The 14,835-nt window shown below is 31.6% G+C and overlaps 1 protein-coding gene and 1 long non-coding RNA gene across 2 annotated transcripts in view; both read right to left on the bottom strand.

Annotated features, from left to right (window-relative positions):
* Positions 1–14,835, bottom strand: part of LOC127723848 (uncharacterized) — a 373,964-nt gene that overhangs the window by 284,607 nt on the left and 74,522 nt on the right. The window lies entirely within an intron of this gene.
* LOC127723156 (uncharacterized) lies at positions 2,259–6,673 on the bottom strand. The gene is made up of 4 exons (XR_007991917.1): positions 6,598–6,673; positions 5,636–5,839; positions 3,205–3,370; positions 2,259–2,326 (listed from the first exon to the last, which is right to left on the bottom strand). It is a non-coding gene; the product is annotated as an uncharacterized LOC127723156 (long non-coding RNA).

Raw genomic sequence — 14,835 nt, forward strand, 5'->3', positions numbered from 1 at the left:
GTCATAAGGAGATCAAGAACCTTTTCCTTAAGTTCATCTAAATGATGTTAAATACTTAGTTTTCTGCTTACAGTTTTGCGTTTGTCCTCTATGTTTCCCGTCCTCTTTCTTTTTATAATTTCAACAAAAATTAAACAAAAAACATAAAACAAACAAAAAACAACTCTTACTTACCTCTTGATAAATACACTGCGAAATAAAATATAATTGCAAGACATGCAGATATATGTTTTAGTAAGATATTTTAGCTACACAATAAAACTACTACAATATCAAATGGTCATTTTACAATCTTAAACAAAAGATAAATTTGATAAATATATACATGAATAAAATTTAAAAATTAAGGAATTATATGTTTACCTATTATTAATCGCCTAGTTAATATAAATTCTTATAACAGAACCTTTTAGAATCAGCATCAACTTCAAATTCCATAATGCACTCATAAAAAGAAAACTGAAGACGAAGATTTCCTTTTAAATATGAATATTAAAAGTGCAATGAAAAATATCAGGAGGTGGGTCATTGAGTTAAAATATTTTTGGTTTATTAATAGTCAGATATGGATACGATTTTCGTATGTTTTTTATATATCTTATTAAAATATCCAAAGATATGTAAGAGTGCATAAAATCGAAGTATCGTCCCTCTAGAATGTACATCAACCAACAAGTTATTTCCGATAACAGTGACAATTTACAATACTTATCTTGAGTTCACTCGTGCTAATGATGACCTTTTTTTTCAATATGTTTCCAAATGTGTTCATTTCACGACTGTAACCCGCTACGTTGAAAAGATTTGTTGATCATTTCCAAAGAAAACAAAAATAAAATTCCCTTTTTTTTGTAATCTTCTTTTGTGGGGTTCTTGTGCTTAATCTGTAGTTTTCTATTGATTGTGTTGTGTGCAGTTATTAGTCTGTTGGTTTTTTTTTTACATTTTCATTCTGTTTAGCCACGGCGTTGTCAGTTTATTTTCGACTATCAGTTTGAATGCTCTTTAGGTATCTTTCGCTATATTGTTCCAAGAGAAGAAAAAAACAATCTAATGATTAAACACATTTCTTCGAGTTTGTTATATTTTTCTTTCTGAGTGGTGCGAGTTTGATGAAGTGATGCAAGTTGTAATAATTAGTGAGAATGTGTGAGTGGTGCGAGTTTGATGTGGGACGAGTTGTGATAGATTCAAGACAAATTAAATACAAAACCATTTCCGCCTGCTCAAATAACGTAGACGGTAAGGAACCAACTATGGAACTTTATTTGGGGTTTAATTAATTCAGCTACGCTAATTTAAGCAATCACTATATAAAATTATTAAGTACATTACATACACTATATATTTATAATTATATAATACTTCAGACGATCGTCGGCTCAAAGACAAATCGGCTAAACAAATTAGGTCTACAAATCAAATAGTATACATTTAGCAAATTATTTCAACTACCTTTTCAAACAAGCTCTCTATAATACTTGATAACACTCCCTGTTCTGTACAATTTTGTAGCATCTGTACAATGACGTCCGATCCTTCTTTTATGTTATCGGGTCGTAATGCCAGTTCATGCATTATATCATTGAAAACAGAAATAATATCGTCTGTACTGGAAGAATTACTAGCATCGTCTAATCTAAGACTTACTAATCGATGGAAATCTTCACATACGATATTCTGAAATTGTGTAATTGGCGATACATTCCTTTATTTATAAGTAGCGCATGTAAACTAAAACTGCTGTTTTGAACAAAAACCATATTAAAAGACTAACACACTTGAAATAAATCACGAAACAAAAAACCAGAAAAATAAAAATTTACATCTTTTTTTTTTTTGATTGAAAAAAGCATGTATAAACGGTTAAGCAGTAAAACAACTGGATCTAAATACTCATTGAGGATTCAATTTAAATCAATTGAATCCGACATCAACTCTACATTGCGTAAAACTATATGCTTGTTATCAATAGCATTGCCTGAAATAATTTGCATTATCTCATACAAGTTACCACACGGTGGTACTCGGTACAAACAATTCATCCTAGTAAGTTTAAGGGCATCTTTAAGTTATTTTGTTACACATTTCCAGTTAATATAATAACGTATTGGATTCCATCTGATAAAATTTCAAAACGTAAACGGGTTGTGCATACGTAAATTGTACCATTTTTTTCTGTTTATTTACAGTCTAGTCTAAATCAAATATTTGCGTTTCTTAAATTAAATATTATATAGCAGTATAACTGTACATACCTGAACATTTATATCACCCTGGACGTTTGACTTTCTCAACCTTGAAGGTACAGGAGTTGTACTTATAGCTTCAAAGTAAAAATAAAACAAATTAGAAAGAACAACAGCCTGAACGATGCTATGAAATAAAAATGGCTAAAATTGTGTACTTTTCCAAGTTATAATTTGTCATTTATCATGCGTATTTCGTAGAAAGGGCTTTCAAAACAAATAAGTCAAAGATAGACAGACAAAACCATGGCATAAGGTAACTATGGCAACAAGGGTTTCAGTAATGAGGTGACAGATATTATTGGAATATTTAAAATCAGAAGTCGTAAACAAACTGACAAACCCATGGCAAATATCGAAAGAGGACGAAAAGGCAAACAGTACACACAACAAAACAAAGAAAACTAGCACTGTGAAAGACGAATCCCACTAGAAACCGGTGGTGATCTCATGTGCCATAAGTGAGACCTAGCCAACTGTATATTGTATTATTCTAGCATAATTTATTTTCTATAATGACTTGATTCCAAAGAATTCAGAACCCCGTGTCTTCAGCTCTTCACTCGCGCTGATTGATTTAAAATCAGGACAGGGGTATCCATGACACGTCTGGTATAGGGTTTCATTCAAGTAGTTTTGCTAATAAAACAAATTAAGATGCAGAAAAAATATGTAATTTATACCCTTTGATCACAACATCGCAGCAACTACAATTCAAGTACCGCATTTATACATTACTCACATTTATGTAGGTTTATTCATCAATTCATATTAGCAAAATATTACAGAACGTTTTTGATTCTATAGTAAATCTCATAATTCTATGAACAATTCTATGGACTATATTCCTAATAAATCATAACATATTATTTTGCTTTTTCTCTAATTGTACGCACATCAATTTAAACAGATATTAACACATTTATTGAGAGATAATTTCTGTGTATTCACGTACCATTAACTGGTCTTCGTAGCTGTGTCGGACGTTGGGGACTTGTTATCATTTGTGGCGCCTTTATTGGGGCATAGAAATGTATCTGTCCCTATGTCATGGTAGGAAGTATATACCCGGATCCAGCTGAAGGGAACACCTGACTCATCATACTGAAAGAAGGCTGTCCCTAAAATAAAAATTGAGCGTTCCAAATATTTGATGATGCTAAAATAAACCTTTGATTTTTCATGCCAGCAGCAGGCTTTCCATTTAATCATAATCAAACAAATCAAGTATTCGACACTCAAGGAAGCATTTGATTCATCATACCGACCGCATGCTGATATATCTTGCTAAAAATAATGACAGTGGAATGTCACTACCTTATTAAGCAACTATATAAAATACTTAATGACGCTGATGGGAACATCTGATGCATCATACTGGCAGCAAGCTGTTCCTAAAATCATAGTCAACTATACTACATTTCAAATATTTGCTGGGTCTGATAGGAACATCTGATTCATCATAAGTGGCTTTCGTGTTTGAACTTTCACTTGTCTCTTAAATAAGAGTAAGCATGCAAAATAAAAGGTGACGCTGATGGGAACATTTACCTTATACCGACAGCAAACTGTCACTGAAACTATAATCTTGCATAACTTTGTTACTCTAACGGGAACTTTCCCTTAAATCATAAACTAGCATGTCACATATTCGGTGACACTAATGAGATGATCTGGCTTATCACAGAGGCAGCACACTGTTACTGTCCCTAAAATCATAATCCAACATGTCAGATATATGGTGACACTGATGGGAGTACTCGGCTTATTATATCGGCAGGATGACAATAAACTATCAAACAAGCATGACAAATATTAAGTGACCCTCATGAGAACATCTGACTCTTTATACTGGCAGCAGCCTATTCCTAAAATTGAAATCAAGCATGCTAGATATTTGGTGGGGCTGTTTAAAACATCTGATTAATCAAACCGACAGCAGACAGTCCATGAAATCAGAATCGAGCAGATCAAAGATTTGTTAACCTTGTTGGTAACAAACCGGTATATTATCCTTTAATGATAAAATTATAGATTAAGAATGGAGAGAATATACCGAGGAAACGAAATTTCTAGTACACGTGATTTTGACCCTCTTTTATATTACAATAAAGTTTATCATATTGTTCCAGGTGTTTTGTGTCCTAGCAGTCGGGAAAATAGGAATGCTTTGTGTGTTAGCATAAGTGATTTATTAGGCGTTGTCTTCATTTATTGAGTTTTATCAATAAAAGAAGATGTTGCATATATATAAATAAAACAGAAAAACAACGGAACAAACCAAAACAAATCCAAACAAATGTTAGGTCAATATACAGTCTTTAACAGTACCAAATTGTCCATACAAAATACCGTTATAAGCCTACATAGGTTATGATAATTTCTAACCCAAACTCACACAGAAATGCCTTATATACGAAATCCTAGAAATAACAAAAAAATTAACATGAAGAGAGTGTATATACCAAACACATGTTGCTTATAAAATTGGAAAGTTCATAATTTTGAAGACAAAATTATCTTTTTTGTTGTTAAGTTTTGTTCTCAAGCAACCCTCAGATATTATCCATGCAAACGTATTGATCCTTTAATTGATTTGATATTGAACTCATTTGAACTCTGGCGGATAGTTGTCAATACAATCATACCACATCTCCTTATGTTATACAAAGAAGTTAAGACCATTTCATACTACGTAAAATGCTTAAATATTCCTCATGTTTATATTGATGTTACATTACACCTGCCTTATGCTTTCGTTTCGAGAATAAATGAAGACCAGCATATATACGTGCTTAATTGTATTGCTATAAAGTACGAACACCTTTAGAATATTGATTATTTGACTATTACCTGTATTCATTTATGTTTTCGTATATTTTTCTTTTCCTTCTCTCAGAAAAGTTTGACGCTTTATTAGTAATTCCTTATTTGAGTTGGCATGCATTTACTCGAGACATTAAAAAACATTTGAATTTTAACACAGACAGTAGCTTGCTTAAACATAGCATAACCTATTCGCTCATAAAAGATTTAGATCACAACACGAATAATATTGATGGTACTAATTGTATTGCATTAGATCTATTGTTAAAGAGAGAAAACTGACATTTACTCTCAATTTATTTTTAAGCCAGTAAAAGTCAAATCAGTGGTGTACAAGGGGAAATTCAAGGTATGCATGTAATTTGAAAAACATTAGTTTCGTCCGACTTAATACATTAGTACATAAGTGTCTACGTTTGAGGTTCACCCCCTACCACAACTATTGCTAATTTTTCAGTCTTTTCCACTTAATGCATAAAGTTGCTGTGTGGGACGTTGAACACATTTTAAAGTTAAAAATTTGTTTACTCTAAACATTGTTAAAAATATTTAAAGTTTACCCGCATTTTGAGACTGGCAATACGCTGCATATACTGTGATGCCAAGTGAGCATTTCTATCTTCTTTACGTTGAGCTGGAGCCACATACAAAGGTTTGGCTACCACAATCCTACCATTCATTTTTGTGATAGCTTTGTTTGCCTCCTCTGGAGAACTAAAACACACAAAACCAAATCCATTGGATCTTCCACCTGTAGTCATTACCTGCAAGTAATATCGATATAAAAGATCAATATTAATACAACATATATGATTCCAAGAAAAGGCACATTGACAACAGGTAGCCATTTGCTATTTAGAATTTCAATAACATTTGTACAGTACAGGAATATATTTGACACCCACCCATAGTTGAGATGTTAACTTTCATGTGTCCCCTGTATGTTTTTTATGGATTAGCCCTTAACCTGTTCAATTTGTATACTTTGTGCATCGTACCAAAAGACTGGAGGAGACTTTTATAAAATAAAGTGCTCTTGAATTAACTCCAAGCTCCATTAAACATGGGAATAGTATGCTATTAGAATAAGAATTTCGGAGGGTTTTCTTTAATGTAGAACTCAACGAGTTATTACAAGACTTGCGAGGATTTTTAGATAGGTGTCAACGTCTTTTTACATTTAAGGAATATTTCCAAACGAACATCAGATACGTTTATCAGTTAGTATGAAATGAAGTAATTTATTATTTAGCTTGAGAATTACTCATCTAAGAGAGATGTCCAGGTTGTTAAATGATTTTAAGCGTTTTGAAAATTGTCAACGGTTAATGACCGCCAAAACCGGCTGTTTTTATGCCAACCAACTCGCCCCACTAACGAAGAGAGGTATTACGAAATATGTATCGCAATATTATGAGTTTGAATGTCCCTCTGGTATCATTCGCCCCTCTTTTAGGCCTGCTTACTCGCCTAACTTATGGAAAAGAGGTAAATGCAGACTAATTTAGGACATCAAACTCACCCTACTTGTGAAATGTAGTTCAATCCAGGTAAATAAAGGTATGTCTACTCACGCAACTGGTTAAAAGGAGTTTAATATACACAAATATAATGTTAACATATCAATAGATAAAAAGACACCTTTGATATAAATAAAAATAGGGAAAATTTAGCATTTAATTCCGATTGCAACATTGATTTGTGTGTAAAAAAAAACAATGCAAAAAATTAAAATCTGAAAGGTAGCTATAAAAAGCCTTGGCATAATAAAATTAAAAGAGAAAACCAATTTGTACAGATTTAGCTTATTCGTGTTAAAAACAAAAACAATCAATGAATAAAGGGTGCTGTTCCCAGTTGAAAAATGTATGTTATTGATACAGAGTATACGTACATGTATCTACATTAAAGTTTTTTTAACAGATTTTATCATATGTCGCCAACATTTTTGTCTTATTAGTTGTAATTGGCTTTGAACTAGATGTCAGTCAGCTGTACTATGTACCTTTGTTTTGGTTTTCAGGCATGCACAAATACCCTGTCACGTCCGGTCTGTGTTTAATTATATGTTTTCCTGCTGTGTATCGATCTAATGAGTTTAGCTCTTTTTAAATGATCTTTATTGTTTGTTTCATGTTGTACTGTTACACCACTGTATCGGGTTAGATGCGGATTGGCACCTTTAAACATATATCTTTGGATAATCTCTGTCATACATTTTTATTGTTTTTCGAAAATTGTTTTTTTATAAATAAGGATAGAAGTTTCCTCCATTGATATATTTCATATTGCAATAAGGAAATTATTTCCAAATTGCCAGTGATTAAAAACATGTCCAACACATGATTTTTATTATTCATGAAGTTTGCCTATATGTGCAGCTATTTTTTTCTAAATACACGATGTCACTTTTACTTGATACTCTTAGTCAAGAACAAATGCATTTTTTTGGTTAGATCTTAAATTGGACAATTAGAAATGGACAGTAATGGATTTGAAATATTTAATAACTTTGTTCAAGTACGTGGATGGAAAATTTATTGTAAACAGGGAACAAATGAAATGTTCATGCACTTCAGAAAGGTAAAATATCTAAAAATCAGACATTACCTAACAACAAAATTATTTTCATTTACCTGTGTTTAAAGTTATTGCAAATGGCTGATATTTTTGTTCGAGCATATTGTTTTTCTTTAATTGTTTAACATTTCATACCGATATAATATGTTACTTTTATTATTCTTCCCTTCGTTTATTTATTTTTAATTTACATTGTATCATAGGTCAAATTTATTTGTTCAGTGTATGTTCATTGGTGTTAATATGTCCTTTGATTGAGTTAAGCTATTTCAGTTGATATTTTATAGTGTGCCTTTCTATGTTGTGATGTTACACTATTGTTTCAGAAAAAGGGTGAAAGTTTGGTACCATTAAAACGTTTAAACCCGCTGCATTTGTTTGCACCTGTCCTAAGTCAGGAATCTGATGTTCAGTAGTTGTCGTTTGTTGATGTGGATCATAAGTGTTTCTCGTTTCTCGTTTTTTATATAGATTAGACCGTTGGTTTTCCCGTTTGAATGGTTTTACACTAGTAATTTTTGGGGCCCTTTATAGCTTACTGTTCGGTGTGAGCCAAGGCTCCGTGTTGAAGACCGTACTGTGACCTATGATAGTTTACTTTTATAAATTTTGATTTGGATGGAGAGTTGTCTCATTGGCACTCATACCACATCTTCTTATATCTATTAATTGTTTACGTGTTTGATATATTTAAAGATATTTTTCAGTTTAGTACTATTAGAGTATTGGTGTTTTTGGTCTTCTAAGCATGGCTTGTCTTTGCGTTCTAGTTTAGCAGATTAATCATTTTTTGACTGAACTATTTTTTAAATTTTCCTATTTTGAGTATCTTGGTCATTTAAGCTCCCTTTCTTGGATCCCTGGTGATCCACTGTAGGAAAACTAAAAATCTAAGTGAGCCCAATGACAAAAGAATATTTGTACTTATTGTAAATCACTGAACTGGTTTTCCTGGTGCATATGATAAGACGACCAGCCAAATACCAATACGAATGAAAGATCAACAAATATACGTGCTGCTAGAAAAATAGCTTTCCATTCGAATTCTTTTCAGATACCGAATAAAAAAAACAATTGGTAATTCTTAAACAGTGTATTATGGTTATAATTGAATTTCTAATTTGAATATAAACATGTCTCAAAGACATATATGTTCACAGTATGAAATATATATTAGGTTTTAACTATTCGATTACACGGTAAATAACAACATATTCTAAAGAGCTACAATTGACACTTTATACACATGAAGTTGAATGGTTACTGCACCTAAGAGTCAAGACTATTCAAACCCCCAATGTGAAATAAAATAACAACATGACTCTCTAATTTTGTATAATTCAAGTTATAAACTTTTATTAATTGAAGGGGTTAGCTCATATTTTGGATAACTTGTTTTTGTGGTGAAAATGTATTTGTCTGAAGAAAAGAATTATTGCAACAACATACAAAAGAACACAAATTGCTGAACAGACAGTCACAGGAAAAATGTGATATCAACTGGTTTTTTTTTACATTTTTACCTTTTATGTCTGTTTGTTATTTTCAAACATTGTTGTCAATATAATGAAATTTAATGCGACTGTCATACAAGTGAAAGGTTTAGCTAGCTATAAAACCAGGTTTAATCCACCATTTTATACATAAAGAAATTACTACACCAGGTCATGAATATGACAGATGTTTTCCATTCGTTTGATGCGTTTGAGCTTTTGATTTTTCCATTTGATAAGAGAATTTTCGTTTTTAAATTTTCCTCTGAGTTCGGTATTTTTGTTACTTTACTTTTTACAATCATTATTCTAAAATTGTTTTGATTTGATAATGTAGAGCCGTGAAGTTATTACTTTGACACATCTCAAATTTCGTATCATATCGATAATCAAATGACCCGACATTGTAATCAATACGATTGTCGAGTGTCAAGTACCATCATTATATCTTGTCCCAGACTAAACATTAACGAATGAAGATAAGGTACTTAACGTTTTGAATCAGTATCTTAAGAACTTAAGTACAAAAAGAGAAATAGTAGCAAGGTGACTTCTCTGGCATTTTCCTTGTAGAGTATACATCAAAAAGGGAACTTGTGTGCCCACTTCGTCAATTTGGCGAGTCGTGAATTTACTCTTTTTGATTATTTATTGATTGGTGCTTGCTTGTTGTTCACTGTTATGACCCATTTGTATATTGTTCCTACATACCTTAGCACTTGTGATGGTTCCAAACTGAGAAAATTCCTCAATTAGTCTTTCATCATCAATGCAGTCATCTAAATTCTTGACATACAGATTCACTCCTTTGTTTCGATTACTTCGCTCCATGAGAACTCATTCAAATTTATATTTCAGGTCTGCTTCTCTTAGTTGTCTCTCTATGTTGTCATAAGCTTACTAATTCAAAGCATATAGCTATATTTATATTCCTATTAAAAAGAAAAGAAAATGTACTTATTTGCGTATGCTAAGTCTTAAGTAATTATCTTTCATTAATAAATCATTATAACAATCACCCCGACAAATATTATTACATTTGATAAGGCACTTCTAGTGAACCAGAATTTGGAACAATTCAACTCCTTAAAAAAATGGTGTTGTCTTGAGACATTTGTGAACGAAAGAGTTGAATACAAATTTATTGATCTATTGAATATACGCTGAAGTGTATCTGTATCTTCTCCCTAGTTCTTTTATATTTTAAAACCCTCGTTGTATTCTATCTAAATTGATGACAAAGTCAAAGAGAATATTGTAGTTGTATCAGAACGAAAAGTTTTAGTTTGGTGTCAATCGCAAATAGACATTTCTAGAAACAGTACAATATAACTCAAAAGTGTATATCACGAGGAAATATTTGAAAATTTTTCGTTCAAATATAGGAAACATTAGTTTTCCTATTTTGATCTCATAAAACGATAAGTCAAATCAAAGTCACAAGCAAAAACTGAGATAATAGCATTGACCCCAAAATGAACAAGACCGTGTATCCCACCGGGCTAGATCATATATTGACTGTATTAGGAAATGCTACTTAAACATATTTAATGTGATCTCCTATAGTGTTCAATATTGAATTTTCAACCTGTTTAGATGGCAATGGCGGCCATGTTTGATGTTCCAAATTTTATGTGCCAATCAACACATTACAAACAATATTTCCATTAAGTTTCAATAATCTGGGTTTAAAAATTAACATTTCAAAATTTTGACAAAAAATAACATTTTTGAAGTATTCTTTGAATGTTTTTTGTTTTTGCATTTTTTCTGTTTCCTTTCTAACGGTGCCCATTAAAACAATTCCAGAGACAGACACAACATTCCAAAATGTTATCTAAATGAAGCCCAGAATCATTCCTAATCTCCTCATTACATAAATTTTTGAACAATTTCATGAACGAATGAAAATTCTCTTCCTTTCCAGCTTTTGATTGATCAATATTTGAAATTGAAACGATATTCCATAATGCTTTGTTGAGTTCAACACTTTTTATTTTCCTAAATCCTGCTGCATCGTTTTCATTTCAAATATAAACAACATGATGCATTGTCCATTTTTAAACAAGTGCTAGGTTAAAGCAAAACAATGACTTCTAATACATTTGTAAAAGTTGTCTCTTATACCAAAGGTCTACTCCCTTGGAGTTCGGTATTTTTGTTATTTATACTTTTGTTCTAAAACAACGATATGTGTTGCGTTCTTCAATATGTCACCTTTAAAATATACCAGAATGATAATTTTGTGAACGTTTTGCAAAAAGAACACTCACCAGTGACACTCAAATCAAAAAGTTCAAAACAAGTACAAAGTTGAAAAGAATTGAAGACCCAAAATTTCAAAAGGTTTTCCAAATACAACTATATCTGTTACAATCACACATGAACTATTGTTTTACTCAAATTGAGTTTCCAAAACTTTTTACAGTGATTCTTAATTAGTCTTGAGTCTTTTCCGGGAAGAATAATTTTAGGGACTGAATTTTCGGCTCTCTCTTGACACCATTTGCGAGTATGGTCTTGAGAAACGATGATAGTCCGTCGGAAGGGGACGATAAATGGCTGACCCGTGTTAAGAGAGAGCAATATCTCTTGCACGTAAAAGACACCCTTGTAAATTTCGAAAAAGAGCAGGCTAATGCCACTACAAGGCAGCACTCGCATCCGCAAAGTAGAAAGGGATTAATGTAAGTTGCAATTAATTGTTTCCCAATCCACTATAAATAAATATGTTTAAATCTAATCAGTCTTGCAATTCGGGATCTGTATTTACATTTTTCGCTTTGATTTCTTGCTTTTTTCGAGTCACTGTTGAGCTGTTTTGCTTTCCGATTTTGAATTCTTTCCTAGTTTTGGTGAAAATTCATGTTGCTCATTCTTGAATTTCTCTTCTAAAACTTTCATTTCTGTTATTTTCTTTACTCTTTTGGTTATTTGGGGGGAAGGGAAGGGGTATTTTACCCTTTAATGCATTTTATTGTCTGTCCTTCCTTTACTTATTTTTGCGTGGTTACATGTGTATCTTATCAACTGTTTTCTCATCGATCACTGTATTTGGTTAAATTGATAAAATTAGATTACGCTGTACAGTATTTAAACAAATTGACAAATAAAATATTTATTGCGTATGTTTGATTTCTACATTATTGTGTGAGAATTAGCAAGCGTCACTTGAAAATATATTCACTATACCTGAACTTCTTTAGGTAAGACCTAAAAACAACAATTTACAGCTTTATGTCATAAAAAAGAAGCGTTGGTCAAATTAACCAAATATTATATATGTGCCTGTTCCAAGTCAGGCGCTACCATATAGTGGTTTTCCTTGGTCAGGATCTACAATAAGGTTGGGGTTTTTTTTTTCCTTTATTGTTTTGAACATAAATCAGACTGTTGAGTTTTCGTTTTAATTGACTTTCGTGTGGTATGGTGGCCAATGAGCCAACTCTCCACCAGATATCATATGACAAAGACGTTAACAATGAAAGGTCACCGTACGGCCTTCAACAATAAGCAAAACCAATACCGCATAGAATGCTATAAAATACCCAGAATTGACAAAATGGTAGGTAAAATTCGTAAACTTGACAGAATTAATGAATGAATGAATAAATAGTGCTAACCTCAATGCTCAAAACTGGCACTACACAAGGAAATATTATTATACAAACCTTATTACCAGGTAGTAAAAACTTAATAAACGTTTTTCTTGTTTCCGAATCTCTATGTTTCTATTGTTCATTCAAATAATTCATCATCTGCATGATCAGTACACTTAAAAATATGTTTAAACCTAATCCATTTGTAATCTTATCTGAATACGTTATGATTATCTACGATTATAATCAAACATAGTGTGAACAAGCACAGTAAATATTATTTTAAACCAGCTATATATAGAGTGTTGCTAATGCAGAATGTGTCATTATACAGCAAAGAAAACCTGTAAATACAAATCCTAATAACTTCGTTGTCCATTAAATGCAACACAGTTGCATATTTCCATAATAAATCTAATATTTACTAGGATAAACATCCGTTCTTTTTATTAATTTTCAATGCTATAAAAGTTGTTATTAAATGAGAAATAATGATATGCATACATATCAACTAATTCAAACCCTTGAAAATATTATAAATATTTAACACTATAGGGTAGAGAAGACAATGTTAATAGGAAGAATCAGGATTAGGAAAAATTTAAATCGTTGACAAAACAATTCTGGGGTCTGTAAATATTTCAAAATGACGAAGTTGTCAATAATGTTAAATTGAATATGCAACACGCAGTATCGGCTTTCGTGCAGGTGTCGTGTAATAATTTTATGGTTTTACGAGGTCCTAAAACACTTCCGTACTCAATACATATTGTGAAGTCGGCTGTATAGATTGGTTGTAATGTTTATAGACATTGCAAATCGCAGGCTATTCAACTGATTATTAAGGACTTCCACAAAAGAGAACAAAAGTAGTTGTTTTACGTAGAATTCTTTACGAACAGATTAAAGGTATCAGTTAATGCAATACTTTGTACAAATATGTGCCGAAAACAATAACATAATTACTTCAAAGAGAAACTACACCTGCCATTCCATATGATTACACTTTCATTCTGATTTTTCATTTTTGCTTATAAACTTTGTCTATAGAGTGTCTTTATGCTATTTTGTTTTTCTTTGTTTTAATAGTTGTTGGTTTTTATAGAAATTAAGTTTATAAAACAATGAGGTCTGCTGTACCCAAATTATTGACATTTTTACCTATTTTGTCTGTTTGTTTGCTCAAACATTGTTGTCAATATAACGGAATGCTACGTGACTGTTATACTAGTGAGCTATAAAACCACGTTTAATCCACCATTTGTCTACACAAGGAAATGCCTGTTCCAAGTCAGGAATATGACAGTTGTTTTCCATTCGTTTGATAGGTTTAATGTTTTGATTTTGCTATTTGACTAGGGACTTTCCGTTTTAAATTTTTCTAGTTAAATTTAGTTTTTAACCTTTTTGAAATATTCGAATATACCAACTTAGTGATTTTATGTTTAAAGATAAGAACAAATATATAACAATATTCACATAAATATCTTCATAAATGATCCTACTTCATGTGATCTGCTGTGGACCTTGTTATATAGAAAATCAAAATATTTATCAATTCCATGGAAATAATAGATAGAAGGCCGAACGAGACGACGCCAATTATTTCCCGGGAATTAGCAGTTATTTGGGTTGTTTCTTACTTAAAATTCACTTAACATATTGAAAAAAGAATCTTCAGAGTATATACCTTAAAGACATTTACTTAATTTTGTAATGGTTTTCCGTTCATATTCCCGATTGGTGTACCTAATAATCAGTATGCAGAATTCTAAGATCAAGCTGACCATCTATTCACTAAACGGTGTATTTTTAGCATGCGCACTATACAAAAATATTGAATAAAGTTGAATCCAGATTGATCTTTTAAGTCATTGGATACGCACATCATTCTTGCAGTGGGATTAAAAGGATTTTTTTTGTGTCTGTTAGTGTCTTCCAGAAGAAAAATAACTATTTAACGTTATAGATTGTGTTTGTTTTTCGTTTGATTAATAGTAAATCGTATAAAAAAATGAATAATTCGAACATTTGAGTTATACCGAATATGTTATTTTGGCCATAGTTTCCGTCGAAAATTAATTATAA

Source organism: Mytilus californianus, unplaced genomic scaffold (assembly GCF_021869535.1).
Source record: "Mytilus californianus isolate M0D057914Y unplaced genomic scaffold, xbMytCali1.0.p SCAF_13, whole genome shotgun sequence".
NCBI classification, from domain to species: Eukaryota; Metazoa; Mollusca; class Bivalvia; order Mytilida; family Mytilidae; genus Mytilus; species Mytilus californianus.